Genomic DNA, 11,039 nt, shown 5'->3' on the forward strand with positions numbered 1-11,039 from the left:
AAAGAATTCCAATAGGTTCATCAGGCAACATTTTCCCGTATGAAACCCATGCTGACTTGGTGCTATCTTGTCCTGTGTCACCAAGTACTCCATAACCTCATTGTTAAAAATTGACTCCAACATCTTCCCAAACACTGAGGTCAGGCTAACAGGTCCATAACTTCCTTTCTGCTGCCTCTTTCCTTTCTTAAAGGGTGGTGTGATATTTGCAATTTTCCAGTCCTTAGTAACCATGCCTGAGTCCAATGATTCTTGAAAGATCATTGCTAATGCCTCCACAATCTCTACCACTATCTCTTTCAGAACCCTGGGGTACAGGTCATCTGATTTGGGTGACTTATGCACCTTTAGGACTTTCAGAGCACCTTCTCCCTTGTAATAGTAACTGCACTCACTTCTCTTCCTTCACACCTTTCAGCACCTGGAACATTGCTGATGTCTTCCACAGTAAAGACTGATGCAAAATACTCATTTAGCTCATCTGCCATCTCCTTGTCCCCCATAATTATTTCTCTGGCCTCATTTTCTAACGGTTCAATATCCACTCTCAACTCTCTTTTATTATTATATACTGAAAAAGGGTTTGTCTATCCACCATGATTATGTTTGCTAGCTTGCTTTCGTATTTCATCTTTTCCCTCCTAATGATTCTGAAGGTCTTTAAAAGCTTTCCAATTCTCTATCTTCCCACTAAATTTTGCTTTGTTGTATGCTCTCTCTTTTGCTTTTACATTAGCTTTGACTTCCCTTGTCAGCCACGGTTGTAATATTCTGCCATTTGAGTACTTCTTTGTTTTTGGAATACATCTACCCTGCACCTTCCCAGAATTTTTCCTAGAAACTCACACCATTGCTGCTCTGCTATCATCCCTGCCAGCATCTCCTTCCAATTTACTTTGGCCAACTCCTCTCTCATACCATTGTAATTTTTTTTTACTCCACTGAAATACTGCTCTGTCAGCCTTTACTTTCTCCCTATCAGACTTCAAGTTGAACTCAATCATATTGTGATCACTGGTTCCTAAGTGTTCCTTTACCTTAAGCTCTCTAATTGCCTCTGGTTCATTACACAACACCCAATCCAGTCTAGCTGATCCCCAGCAGGCTCAACGACAAACTGCTCTACAAAGCCATCTTGTAGACATCCAAAAAATTCACTGTCCTGAGATCCATTACCAATCTGATTTTCCCAATTTCCCCACATGTTAGAATCTCCCATGACTTTCATAACATTGCCCTTTTGACACACCTTTTCTATTTCCCATTGTAATCTGTAGTCCACATCCCAGCTACTGCTGAGAGGCCTGAATATAACTGCCATCAGGGTCCTTTTACCCTTGCAGTTTCATAACTCAACCCACAAGGATTCACCATCTTCCAATCCTATGTCACATCTTTCTAATGATTTGATGCCATTCTTTACCAGCAAAGCCACACCACCCCCTCTGCCCACCTTCCTGTCCCTCCAATAGAATATGTAACCTTGGACATTCAGCTCTCAACTACAACCATCTTCAGTCACGATCTAGTGATGACTACAACATCATACCTGACAATCTGTGATAGTGCAACAAGATCATTTATCTTATTTCTTATACTCAGTGCAACGAGATATAACACTTTGAGTACTGTATTTGCTACCCTTTTTGATTCTGCATTCCTAGTACACTGAAACTCACCCGACTGGCTGCATTTCTGTCCTATCATCTGCCTGCTCTTCCAGACAATCTGACTGCAAACTATCTTTGCTTTTTTACCATCCATCCCATCCTGAGTCCCTTCACTCCAGTTCCCATCCTCCTGCCAAATTAGTTTAAACCCTCTCCAACAGCACTAACAAACCTGTCCATGAGAATATTGGTCCCCCTCGGGTTCCGGTATAGCCCATCACGTTTATACAGGTCATACCTCCCCCAGAAGAGATCCCAATGATCCAAGAACCAGAAGCCCTTCGCCAGCTTCTCAGCTATACATTTATCTGCCAAATCATCCTGTTTCCACTCTCACTGGCACGTGGCACAGGTAGCAATCCAGAAATTACTGCCCTGGAGGTCCTGCTTCTCAGCTTTCTGCCTAGCTCTCTAAATTCCTTCTTCAGGGCCTCTTTTCTTTTCCTTCTTATGTCATTGATAACAATACATACCAGGATATCTGTCTGCTCTCCCTCCCCTTCCAAAATGCTGTGGATGTGAAGTGAGACGCCCCTGACCCTGGTACCCAGGAGGCAAATTACCACCTGTGTGTCACATTCATGTCCACGTAACCTCCTGTCTGTTCCCCTAACTATTGTATCCCCTATCACTGCCACTCCCCTCTTTCCCCCCTTCCCCTTCTACACCACAGACACATGCTCAGTGCCAGTAACATTCCTCTGGGAGGTGATCCCCCACAACAGTATCCAAACTGGTATATTTATTATTGAGGGCATGGCCACAGGGGGGCTGTGCGCTATTTGCTTCTTCGCTATTCCATTCCTTCTCCTGACGGTTCCTGCCTCTTAGGGGTGACTACTTCCCCATAACTCCGATCAGTGACCTCCTCGCTCTCCCATACAAGCCGAAGGTCATCCAGTTGCTGCTCCAGATGCCCAACACAGTCTACAAGGAGCTGCAGCTGGATGCACTTCACATAGATGTAGTTCCCTGGGAGACTCTGGGTCTGTCAGGACTCCAACATCCAGCATGAAGGGCACACAATAGCCATTAAACTGCACTAAATACCCTAACACAATAAGACAAAAGGGAAACTTAGCAGAAACTTGCCTGGAACCAGCCCTTTTTTTGATCCCTGCTATCAGTATTGTGGCAGGGCTGGCCACAATGTGATGCTATCTCAGTGTGGTCATAGTGAGGGTGGTATAGTGTACTGTTAACCGTTATAATACATCTGGTTTCTTTACTAACCATATAGATGAGTTACTGGTTGAAGAGGTCTCTCTTAGTAAGCACTGGCATTTTAATTCCTGCACTATGCTGTCAGTACATCAGTTTTTATTGGATATTGCTTATGGAATTTATACAGAACCCCTCTTTTAATTGGGGTTATCTTCACCTGACATCAATCTTGCTCGTGTCTAGCCATACCTCTGGGAACTGCTGACAAAGTAAGCAATAAACTCCATCCTGTTTTCCAGTCCCTGATGATTGGAGTGGCAGCAGCTGGCTACGTTGTGAGCTCTATTGGTTGTACCTGTTCTCTGCCCCTGACTTGTCCATGCTATTTTTCATTTCTGGAGTCTATAACCCTGCCTCCCTCAGCATGCCTTTTCTAGTGATGGTATTCTCATTATTTGGACAGGCCCAGAAATACACTGGAAGCAGCACTCCATAAATTTTGGGTATCAGTGACACACTTCTTCCCGCCCCCCCACCCCCACTGTTCTCCCACCCTACGCCTGCAATATAAATAGCCTCTCCAGTGGTGGGCAAGAGTGGATCTGTAATCAATACCAATACCCCTGTATCCACTAACATATCACATTGCCAGCCTCCTGACAATGTTGCTGTGTACATCTGTGCTGACTACATATCACTAGCTTCAGTATCTCTCTAGTAACCTTGATACAGTCACAATACATTTATCTGGATCTAGTGGTGCTCTAGTCACCATAGTTAATACAAACTCTCATTTGTATATCTAAATTTCATTTCTTTATCTGTTTAAAACAGGAGAGCATAGGTTTAGGTAAGTGGGAGCAGTTTAAAGGGGGTCTAAGGAAGAATTGCTTCACCCAGAAAGTGACTGGAATCTGGAAGGTATTACTTGAGTGCACGGTGGAGGCAGATACTCTTTTATAAAGTATTTGAATTACCAATGCATGGCTAAGTGCAGGTAACTAGTATTAGTGTTAGGTGGGAGTTTGTTGGGCTGCACAGACATGGTGGCTGAAGGTCCTGTTTCCATGCGCTCAGGGTCCATGGCTGTGTATTTGGGAGTCTGCAGTTGCTGGAATCTTGGACTACAAACAATCTGCTGAAGGAACTCACTGGGTTGAGCAAAGTTTGTGGAGCTGAAGGAATTGACTGTTTAGGGTCAACTGCAAGGTTTTGGCCCAAAATAAGAACAGTTCCTTTGAGCCCCAGATGCTGCTTGGCCCACTGATTTCTTCCGGAATATTGTTTGTTAGTCCATGATTCTGTTGCTGGATGACAGCACAGAATTGCTGAAGAAATGCTGCAAAGTCATGGGAGTCATCTGTCTGCACATGGAAGCTGTGGAGAGTCTTGTCAATGGGAATATCTGCTTGTAGGCTAAGCCTTATTGCCCACCACTTGGTTTAAATTCCCAATGGAAGAGTCAAACTCTCAGAGTCAGGTTTAATATCACTGACATGTGTCATAAACTTTGTTATTTTATGGTGGTACAGAGCAATATATAAAATACAATAAATGACTATAAGAATATATAGAAAGTAAATATATAGTGAAAAAAGAGAGCAGAATAGTGAGATAGTGTTCATGGGTTCATGAAACTTTCATAAATGTGGTGGTGGAGGGGAATAAGCTGATCCTAAAAATGTGAATGTGTGTCTTCAAATTCCTGTACCTCCTCCCCAATGGTAATACCGGGAAGAGGGCATGTCCTCGATGGTGGGGAGGCTAGTGCCCATAATGGAGCTGGCTGAATTTTTTAACCATCTGCAGCTTTTTCCAATCACAAGCATTGGCATTTCCATACAGACACTGATGCAACCAGTCAAAATGCTTTCCATGTTATGTCTGTAGAAATTTGCTAGAATCTTTAGTAACATACCAAATCTCCTCAAACTCCGAAAGAAACATTGGTACTAGTGTACCTTCTTCACAATTACATCAATATGCAGCTAGAGAGCAACAGACTAGTGCAGCACTTTACTTCATCAGTATTCTCTGCATCCAGAACAACTTAATAGATATCTTCAACAATTCTTTTGCAAAATATCGTACAATTTGCAATTCTGCAAGTGTCGATCTACATTTGAATCAACGCAGTAACAATCATTTTTGCTTGCTTAAGAGTAGGAACTTTTACCATAATGCAGGATAAAAATGATCTATCTGGAACACAGGGAAGTTGGCAAAGGCCCGAGTCTATTTGAAATTCTGGGTCCATTGCAATTTCTATACCCTGCTACTTAGTGCTGCGTTAATTCTTTTTAATCCTTAAACTTGGCCAAAAGAGTTTCTGCCAAAGAAATAATTAATCCTACTTGAAAAAACATTGCTGTTCAATAAGATCTTTGAATCAATTGTTTCTGATATCTAGAATATGGCTTTAGTTGGCTGGGTCAGAATACGCAGAATATATGGAGCTCAGTTAAACCTTGAGTTTGTCAAATTGGCAAATTCTATACACCTATTGTGCACTATTCAGTGTGTGTGGGTAAAAGTTTCCAGATGACATAGAGGTTAAAATTAGTACGACTTTCTTTGCAGTGAGGAGGGGAGAAAGAACTGTGCATCCCCACTGAATGAAAGTAGAAAATAAACTGGTAAGATTTCCCACCAAAGGCAATAAAATAATTGTTTAATTTATTAAGTTTTAGAAAATAGACTTCTCTTCAGAATTACAAGCTGAAAAATAAATTTTCCTTTGTCTTTGTTGTGAATGCCCAGTAAGTTGCATTATTTATAACAGCCAAAACTTGTATAAAATTAAAAAGGTAACAGATTTGCAATTATTTTCTTTACCAAATAGTATTTAATAATGTAAAAGAAAGATTAAACATACATTTAAATTCAAGATTTTAATTCCAAATCTTGCTCTGGATATGGAGAAGATACAATTCTATCTGCATATTCAAAGTTCAAAGATTCTATTTATTGCAATAGAAAATAGACACAGCTGCCTTGAGAACTTAAAATAGTTATAAATCAGCATTTATATGACGAGCTCTCCACTCTTAATGTGTTGCAAAATGCTTCAAAGTCCGGGGAACGTTCGAAGTTCAAAGAAATAGCTGAAATGGCAATGTATGAAGATTGTTTGTTTCTGCCACACAAACACGGTGGAAAATAATTAAGCAGTTTACATTTCTGGAGCGGGAGTCCCAACCTTTTTTATGCCATGGACCCTTACCATTAACCAAGAGATCTGTGGATCCCAAGTCGGGAAACCCTGCTCTATAGTGATATAGTGATCATTTAAATTGAGAAACTGAGAGGAATTGTGTCCTTTTTACAAACCAAGCTGACAGTTATTTTATATTCACCCAAGTAAATCTATGAGCATTAATATTACATCTGAAAGATGGGCCCTCAGGCTGTGGAGTCTTCCTCATTCCCTAGGCTTCGGTTATTTGGTGCTTTATTTTCACCTTCAGCTTCACAGGTAGGACTGACAGAATCCTGACTCTGTATTAGAATACATGACAAATTATAGATATCTGCTCCAGGCACTTTTTCTCTTATCTGCATTTGCATTTGATTCCCTTCCTCTGTGGAACTTTAATGTCAACATTTCCCGTGGTAAATGTGTTTCTTAACATGAAACTGATGCAGCTCAACCAGTAACACAGTGGCTCAGCTCGTAGAGTCGCTGCCCTCGCAACTCCATTCACCCAAGTTCGATTCTGATCTCCGGTGCTGTGGGTGTGGAGTTCACACTTTCTCCCAGTGACCGCCTGCGTTTCCGTTGGGCAATCTAGTTTCCTTCCAAATCCCATGGATATGGCATTGCTGGCCAGCTCACCCTCGTGTGTGGGTGAATGGTAGAGTCTGGGGGAAGGTAAAGAGAATAAAAATAAGATTATTGTGGAATTGATTTGATAGTCAGCTTGAACTTGGTGGACTATGAGCTTGTATAACATATCCAAGGTATTTAATTTTAAAATATCCTTCTGTTCCTGAACTAGTTCCTTATGGAGCATTTGATTCTCTGTAACTTTTAATCGCAGTGGTCAGTCTCACAACAGCAGATCTCATCAAGTTCTATAAATCTCCAGTGACTTGGCATTCTTGGCCCAGGTATCTGAATACTTGGTGTTATGTAGTTGTAAGATATCTTAACACAGAATAATACACTGCTCACACAAAATGCTGGTGGAACACAGCAGGCCGGGCAGCATCTACAGGGAGAAGCACTGTCGACATTTCAGGCTGAGACCCTTCGTCAGGACTAACCGAAAGGAAAGACAGTAAGATAGGATTGAGGCAGGAAATATGTTCCAGATGTTGGGAGAGTCCAGTACCAGAGGGCATGGATTGAGAATAAGAGGTCAGTTATTTAAAACAGAGTTGAGGAAGAACTTCTTCTCCCAGAGAGTTGTGGAGGTGTGGAATGCACTGCCTCGGAAGACGGTGGAGGCCAATTCTCTGGATGCTTTCAAGAAGGAGCTAGATAGCTATCTGATGGATAGGGGAATCAAGGGATATGGGGACAAGGCAGGGACTAGGTATTGATTGTGAATGATCAGCCATGATCTCAGAATGCCGGTGCAGACTCGAGGGGCCGAATGATCTACTTCTGCACCTATTGTCTATTGTCTATAAGAGATTTGAAAGTAGTGGGGGGAGGGGGAAATGCAAAATGATAGGAGAAGACCGGAGGGGGTGGGATGAAGCTAAGAGCTGGAAAGGTGATTGGCGAAAGTGATACAGAGCTGGAGAAGGGAAAGGATCATGGGACAGGAGGCCTCAGGAGAAAGGAAGGAGGGGGGGAGCACCAGAGGGAGATGGAGAACAGGCAAACAACTAAATATGTCAGGGATGGGGTAAGAAGGGGAGGAGGGGTATTAACGGAAGTTAGAGAAGTCAATGTTCATGCCATCAGGTTGGAGGCTACCCAGCCGGTATATAAGGTGTTGTTCCTCCAACCTGAGTTTGGATTCATTTTGACAATAGAGGATAATGTCTGATAGACATATCAGAATGGGAATGGGACGTGGAATTAAAATGTGTGGCCACTGGGAGATCCTGCTTTTACTGGCATAGGTGTTCAACGAAACAGTCTCCCAGTCTGCGTCGGGTCTCACCAATATATAAAAGGTCACACCAGAAGCACCGGATGCAGTATACCACACCAGCCGGTCACCTCACCTGGAAGGACTGTCTGGGGTTCTGAATAGTGGTGAGGGAGGAAGTGTAAGGGCAGGTGTAGCACTTGTTCCGTTTACAAGGATAAATGCCAGGAGGGAGATCGGTGGGAAGGGATGGGGGGGACGAGTGGACAATGGGGTCGCGTAGGGAGCGATCCCTGCGAAAAGCAGAAAGAGTGGGGGGAGGGAAAAATGTGTTTGGTAGTGGGATCCTGTTGGAGGTGGCGGAAATTACAGAGAATTATACGTTGGACCTGGAGGCTGCAGGGGTGGTAGGTAAGGACAAGGGGAACCCTATCCTGAGTGGGGTGGCGGGTGGATGGGGTGAGGGCAGATGTGCGGGAAATGGGAGAGGTGCGTTTGAGAGTAGAGTTGATGGTGGACGAAGGGAAACCCCTTTGTTTAAAAAAGGAAGACTTCTCCTTCATCCTGGAATGAAAAGCCTCATCCTGAGAGCAGATGTGGCGGAGATGGAGGAATTGTGAGAAGGGGATAGCCTTTTTGCAAGAGAGGGTGGGAAGAGGAATAGTCCAGGTAGCTGTGAGAGTCTGTAGGCTTATAGTAGATATCAGTAGATAGGCTGCCTCCAGAGATGGAGACAGAAAGATCAAGAAAGGGGAGAGAGGTGTCGGAAATGGACCAGGTAAATGTGAGGGCAGGTTGAACGTTGGAGGCAAAGTTAATGAAGTCGACGAGCTCAGCACGCGTGCAAGAGGCAGCGCCAATGCAGTTGTCGATGTAGCGAAAAAAAGAGGGGGACGGATACCCATATAGACTTGGAACATGGACTGTTCCACAAAGCCAACAAAAAGGCAGGCATAACTGGGACCCATACGGGTGCCCATGGCTACACCTTTGGTTTGGAGGAAGTGGGAGGAGCCAAAGGAGAAATTATTGAGAGTAAGAACTAATTCTGCTAGATGGAGGAGAGTGGCGGTAGAGGGGAATTGGTTAGGTCTGGAATCCAAAAAAAAGCAAAGAGCTTCGAGACCATCTCGGTGGGGGATGGAGGTATATAGGGACTGGACGTCCATGGTGAAAATAAGATGGTGGGAGCCAGGGAACTTAAAATCATTGAGAAAATTCAAAGCATGAGAAGTGTCACGAACATAAGTGGGAAGAGATTGAACAAGGGGGCATAAGACAGTGTCAAGGTATGCAGAAATGAGTTCAGTGGGGCAGGAGCAAGCGGAGACAATAGGTCTACCTGGACATTGCTCACTTTTTGGATTCAGGAAATTCAGTCCCAAATTTCATCGGGATTTTCTTTGCTCTTTTTTGCCTTTCTGTTGCATGGATCTCACAAGATCAATAATAAATATCAAAAAAATCATAAAAATCTTTTATGAGTTTCAATGCCACATGTTGCAAAGTGACAGTTCCTATTTACACATGGAAGAACCATCTTTTACTCCAGTCCCTCTGAACCAATGCTGAAGCTGTATTGTCAGCCCTCATTGACATCTCCAAATTCCTATGTCTCATACACTGACCCACATACATACCTGGGTTGGTTTTTATATGTTCAAGACTACTGTTATTCTCATCTTCCTGGCCTCTAGGATGCTGTTCTTGACTCTGACATATCACACGGTTTGCTTCTCACTGCTGTAGTTCGGGGATATACAAACTTCGTATTCAAGAAGGCTTCATTTACTTTTCCATTGTCCTATATAAAGCATCAGGCAAAGAGGAGAGTAACCCTTACCTGCATTAAAGGCTTCCTCAATGTGCAGGTTTTCAGAAACTTTACATGCTGTATTGTGACCACTTCTATCCAGTGTCACTTCTGGAGATTGTAAGTTGCCACCTTTTACAAAGAATATGTTTCCTCCAAGTAAAGTTAGTCACCAACCTACTCCTAGAACTGTCCCCATCATTTATTTCCATATTTGCAACCAGTTGCAATAATGAAGAAACTAGAGCAATATTTTCAAAAAATATTTGCTTTAGTAGATTCTACATTTAAGAGATTTAGGCTTTGTAGATTCTTCAGTGTGCTATTTTCGCACACTCTTCATACTTCCTCACAATTGAATAAGAGCAGAAAATGCTGAAAATACTCAGGAGGTCGTGAAGCATCTGTGGAAATAAAAACAGCATAAATATTTTCAGAGCAACACATACAAAATATTGGAGGAACTTAGCAAGTCAGGCAGAATCTAGTATGAAGGGGAATAAACAGACAATATTTAGAGCCTAGACCCTTCAACCAGTCCCAAAGGGTCCCAGCCCAAAACCTTGACTGTTTATTCCCCTGTTTAAGTGCTGTCTGACTTTCTGAGTTGCTCTAGTATTTTGTCTGTGTTGTTCAAGATTTCCAGCATCTGCAGAATCACTGAATCTGAATTAATGTTTCAGATCAGTCATCCAAGGACATTTATTCTTGATAAATCCTTTGGTTTTGATTTGTTGTTTTGTGATAGCTGCTTGGCTCAATTTTATATGTAATGTAACGTTTGACATAAAAAGGAGACTGAATGGTGCACATTTGTATAAAATAATGACTGCATCAAACACCTCAGGTTTGCTTCTACGTTCAAGAATATCAGGTTTGTGATATATTATTAACCTATTAGGGAGTATTCTGGGATTATGTGACTAGCAGATATTAATTCAATTGTTACTAGATATTAATTCAAACAAGAACCAGGCTTCAGTTTTTATTTTAAATGTCAATAACTTAAGGAAGCTTGCAATTAGTCTTCAGTTTTTTTTTTGTAAATTGCAAGCAGTAAATTGAAGCTAAAAGCACAAGCTGCTTTTAGCTTCAAAGACAAAGAAATTGCATATGAAAGAGCCAAATGTTCAGACAATGGGGTTGTGTTAATTGGCTTGCATCTAACCAGGCAACATGGTTATGTGCACCATTGTGACTTGAATGCAAATTGGCAGACCAGACAATGTTGTCACTTAGCTTATCAAAGATGGTTACGGGTATAGCAATCAATAGGTTTTGTGTGTTTACCATAGTTGTGCACTCAGGGACAGGCCAAAAAACATTAATTTTGGGTGTCCGGCTCTC

The sequence above is a fragment of the Hypanus sabinus genome, chromosome 16 (assembly GCF_030144855.1).
Source record: "Hypanus sabinus isolate sHypSab1 chromosome 16, sHypSab1.hap1, whole genome shotgun sequence".
NCBI lineage: Eukaryota > Metazoa > Chordata > Chondrichthyes > Myliobatiformes > Dasyatidae > Hypanus > Hypanus sabinus.